The following is a 5,465-nucleotide window of genomic DNA, read 5'->3' as shown; positions in this document are numbered from 1 at the left end:
GGAAGATGGCGGCATGGTCGGATTTACCAAACGGAGAACAAGATTGTGCCTTGTAGTCGTCCTTGACTGTGTCCTTTCACCCCTGGTGGGGCAGGTGATATGCTGATAAAAGTTCGGCGCTGCGCGTTTGAGGTTGGCACTGTTAAAGTCCCCCACCACAATAAGCGCAGCGTCTTGATGCTGTGTTTGGTGCTGTGTGAGTGCCTCATGCAGCTCGCATAAGGCAGTGTCCGTGTCCGCTTGTGGTGGAATTTAAACGGCGCTTATTATGACCGATGTAAACTCCCGAGGTAGATAAAAAGGACGACACATGATGGACAGTAGTTCCAGGTGTGCAGGAGCGTGTGAGAGGAACAACTCTCGCGCTGTTGCACCAGCTGCTGTTCACCATTAAACACACGCAGCCTCCTCTTGATTTTTCAATCAAGAGTCCTGTCCATGCGGTGAACCGAGAAGAACTCGGCCGGCTGGATGGTGTGGTCCGGCACCACTGGGTTCAGCCATATCTCGGTGAAGCAGAGGAGATTGCAGTCCTGAATGTCTCTCTGGAACTTTATCCTGGCCCTAAGGTCATCGAGCTTGTTCTCCAGTGACTGGACATTGGCGAGCAGGATGCTAGGCAGAGGTGTGCGGTGTGCACGGGCTCTCAGCTTGTTCCTGATGGCAGCTCGTTTCCCTCATGGCCGCCGCTTTGCATCGCGTCCTTTGTTGTCCCTCAGGATCTCACTCGGCCAGCTCGGATCCGGAGTTAAAAACGTCAAATTGTGAGTACATTATACACCAATAGAAACAAGAGTGTCTCTATCATACCTAGTCTACTCCATGGTGGTAATTTTGCCGATTTTAAAACAATAAAAACTAACTTAACCCTTAGGAGTCTGACTTGCTGCCGGCGGCAAAACGTGCATTTTTTTCTGGTAACTGTGAAAACAGTTTAAAATGCTCAGTCATGCTTAATCATACACATACACTCAACAAAAATATAAATGCAACACTTTTGTTTCTGCTCTGATTTTTCATGAGATGGACTTAAAGATCTAAAATTCATTCCAGATACACAATATTACCATTTCTCTCAAACATTGTTCTCAAATCAGTCTAAATGTGTGATAGTGAGCACTTCTCCTTTGCTGAGATAATCCATCCCACCTCACAGGTGTGCCACATTAAGATGCTGATCTGACATCATGAGTAGTGCACAGGTGTACCTTATACTGCCCACAATAAAAGGCCACCCTGGAATGTGCAGTTTTGTCTCACAGCAAAATGCCACAGATGCCACAAGCATTGAGGAAGCGTGCAATTGGCATGCAGGAATGTCAACCAGATCTGTTGCTCGTGCATTGAATGTTCCTTTCTCCACCATAAGCTGTCTCCAAAGGCGTTTCAGAGAATACATATACACATGTTCATTATGAAATATCTCTTGTAAAACAAAATAAAATTCATGTTTGCTTCAGCATTGAAGACATTGTTTTAGGCTAACTAATTATACACAATTCATCATTGTACTTGGTCTGGCTTTTAGATAAAATCCTTCCATGCGCCATCTGGCGGATATTCAGTGAAGCACAACACATTTATTTAAATTCCCAAATGTTGCTTACGGCAAGTCGCAGCAGGCTGCGCGCCAAATTGCGGAGAGAGAGCTGGAGGAGCTTGTTGAGGGACTGTCTTGGTTGACACGCCTCTTCAACATTGCATGAAAGTTTGGGACAGTGCCTAAAGAGTGGCAGACTGGGGTGGTGGTTCCCCTTTTTCAAAAGGGGGAACAGAGAGTATGTGCCAACTATAGGGGCATTACATTACTCAGCCTCCATGGGAAAGTGTGCTGGAAAGGGGGGTTCGGCCGATTGTTGAACCGCAGATTAAGAAGGAACAACGTGGAGTCTATCCTGGTCATGGAACAGCGGACCAGCTTTTTACTCTTGCAGGAATTCTGGAGGGGGCTTGGGAATATGCCCATCCAGTCTACATGTGTTTTGTCGATTTGGAGAAGGCATATGACCAGGTCCCTTTGGATTATCTGTGGGAGGTACTGAGGGAGTATGGGGTGAGGGGGTCACTTCTCAGGGCCATCCAATCTCTTTATGCCCAAATTGAGAGCTGTGTTCGGATTCTCGTCAGTAAGTCAGGCTTGTTTCTAGCGGGTGTTGTGCCCGGTCACCAATCCTGTTTGTGATTTTCATGGACAGGATATCAAGGCGTGGAGAAGAGGTTTTTTAGTTTGGTGGGCTAAGGATTGCATCGCTGCTTTTTGCAGATGATGTGGTCCTGATGTCATCAGTCTGTGACCTGCAGCGCTTGCTGGATCGATTTGCAGCTGAGTGTGAAACGACACGGATGAGGATCAGCACCTCGAAATCTGTGGCCATGGTTTTCAGCAGGAAACCAATGGATTGTCTACTCCAGAAAGGGAGCGAGGTGTTAACCCAAATGAAGGAGTTTAAGTATCTCGGGGTCTTGTTCACGAGTGATGGAATAATGGAACGTGAGGTTGGCATTGCAGTCGCTTTACCGCACTGTTGTGATGAAAAGAGAGTTGAGCCTAAAGGCAAAGCTCTCAATCTACCGGTCGATCTTTGTTCCAACCCTCACCTTGAGCGTTGGGTCATGACCGAAAGAATAAGATCGCGAATACAAGCGGCCGAAATGGGTTTTCTCATAAGGGTAGCTGGCTTTTCACTTAGAGATAAGATGAGAAGCTCAGTCATCCGTGAGAAACTTAAAGTAGAACCACTACTTCTTTACGTGGTGTAAGGGCCATATTTCATTCTTGTAATTTGTTGTTGTGTTTATTTCATTTCAATTTATTAGTTAAACATAAAGCAGTAAGTCCATTAAGTGTATTAGTTTAAGCATTTAGTATTATGCTCGTAAGTTGTATTGTGACATCATTTTCAGTAAAATTAGTTGTTGTAACTGTAATCTATCGAAGCTACAGAACACAGCACACGACTTGTCGTGACTACAGAGGATTTATGCAAGAAACTGTAACAACTGTTGTACTTTGATGTTGAAAATAAAACAAGAGACAAAGAAATCAACAGACGTCTGAATTCGTGAGTGACACTGTGTAACAAGAAAGACACGCGTCAGAACTTGTGAATAACATGCACGAACATGTAAAGTCAAAAGCTTACTCCGCTGCAAAATTGAAGATAAGTGATTTAAGTGTGTGAACGTGGAGTGAAGAGCGCGCGTGCGATCTCAAAAACGCGCATCGACTGTCAACAAGCAACTGAAGCCAAAAGAGAAAAGAGGACTTGCCTGCTTTAAATTTCACTATGTCAAACGGGGAGGACGAAGCTGCTGTCGCCGAACCTGAGCGTGTGATGGCGCCCGGCAACAAGGAAGCCGCAGACAAGCTTCACGAACTGAAGAACACCAGAGAAGGCAAGTGGAGCCAATTGACTGCATTAACCGGCGAATTAGAGTTGCTTATGTACGATGCCTACAATTTGTGTGATGTTAAAATTAAATACCATACGGAATACAAGGCGCTACTAGAGGACTTTGTTGAAAGCACTTAAGTGACGACTAACGCGAACATGATCGGCAAAACTGGTATATGTCTAAATTGCTGTGCGCCACAGAATTCAGGAAAAGGGTAGAGACGTGGATTGCAGGTACTCAAAACCGCTCTAAGCCGCCTCCAACATTAGACGATGGAGTTTTACCAGAAGGCAGTGTGTCAATGGTGGAATCAAGGACGCTCGCGCCTAACAAGCATGAGAGCGCAGTGACTGCATCATCCTTGGCTCGGCTAAAACAGGCAGAAGCCGTCAGCGCATCCTTGCTGGCTAAAGCAGCAATCTTAAAGCAACGGCGGGCGTTAGAAATGGAGGAAGCACAATTAAAGGCTAAAAAAGAAAATCTGGAATTCGAAACGAAGCTTGCCAGGGTTAATGCAAAAATAAAAATGTATCAGGGTCATAAAGAACGACAAGGTCCCGCAAGACAAAGCGTGACCATCGAACCAAGTGGTGCACATGAATATACGTGGAGTGAAGAACCAAGTGGTGCACATGAATATGATGAACTTTACAAGCACAGTGCGGCAACAGAATACCTCAGACTGCCATTACGTCTCCAGGCAACACACTTTAGCGTGCCCATAAGTGCCAAACCTATAATGACAAGCACCTTAAAAGAACGGTCTACCCAAGGTAACGAACACTCACTTTACGATACTGATAGAGTAGAGTTTCAGAGCATGATGCAACGTCGGGCAGATATTACAGATATGCTTGCTAAGAGTCAAAGGCAATTATCCTTATCCTTTGTTTAATGGAGACCCCCTTGAGTTTACAGCCTTTGTGAGAGCATTTAAACATGTAATCGAAACCAGAACTGATAGCGATGCGGACGGGCTGTATTATCTCGAGCAGTATACTACAGGAGGGCCTAAAGATCTCGTAAGCAGCTGCCAGCACATGCCAGAAAATTGTGGCAATGCAGAAGCCATAAGACTGTTACATGATAAGTTTGGAAATAAACAAATAATTGCAACAACGCTGATGCAAAAGGCACTCAAGTGGCCGGAAATAAAGTCGTTGACCATGTTTTCCCTGTTTCTGGTAAACTGTTACAACACTATGTCAAACATTGACTACATGGATGAGTTAGACAACGCTACCAACTTGAGGAGTATTGCCACAAAACTGCCCTACAAATTGCGTAAAAAATGGAGAAGCCACTTATACGAGTACGAGGATCGCAATCACAAAAGAGCTAAGTTTGTGCAGCTGATGAAATTCGTAGATCGAGAAGCAAAGGTAATGTCCAACCCACTTTTTGGAGACCTGAATGTTTCGACTAGTGATAAAAAAACACGGCAACAAATCCCCTCCAGGATTCAAGCAAAAAAGGGGTAGCAGCTTTGCAACCGGCGTAAAACAGGTTGGTAAAAATCATAAAGACTTATTTACAGTAAAGAGTAGTGGTGCATCAGTTATCAGTGCCTTCACTGAACCTTGTGCATTCTGTGTCAAAGATTATACCCTAGATGAATGCTACCAGTTTAACGATAAGACATATAAGGACAAATTGGACTTTTTGAAAAAGAATGGATTCTGCTTTGGATGTTTAGTAAAAGAACATTTAAGCAGAGACTGCACAAAGAAAATTACATGCCAGTTGTGTTTAAAGAAACATCCTCGCATGCTACACATTGCAGCACAAGACACAGCTCAAGCGATCATAAAAGCTGACAAAACTGAACCAGTTAAAACACTGCCTGTTACAGTGAGTCATGAGACAAGCGCATGCACCGGGGCTGGAGATGATTGTATTCTCCCCATTGTACCTGTTAAAATAAAGTCCAAGAAAGGTAATAAGACAGTAGAAGTATACGACTTTATGGACCCAGGTAGTTCTGCTACTTTTTGTACAGAGTCATTAGCAAGGCGATTAAACGTACAAGGTAAAAAAATTGACATCATGTTAAGCACCATGAACGCGAG

Source organism: Clarias gariepinus, chromosome 7 (genome assembly GCF_024256425.1).
Source record: "Clarias gariepinus isolate MV-2021 ecotype Netherlands chromosome 7, CGAR_prim_01v2, whole genome shotgun sequence".
NCBI lineage: Eukaryota > Metazoa > Chordata > Actinopteri > Siluriformes > Clariidae > Clarias > Clarias gariepinus.
This window is presented reverse-complemented; position numbering follows the sequence as displayed.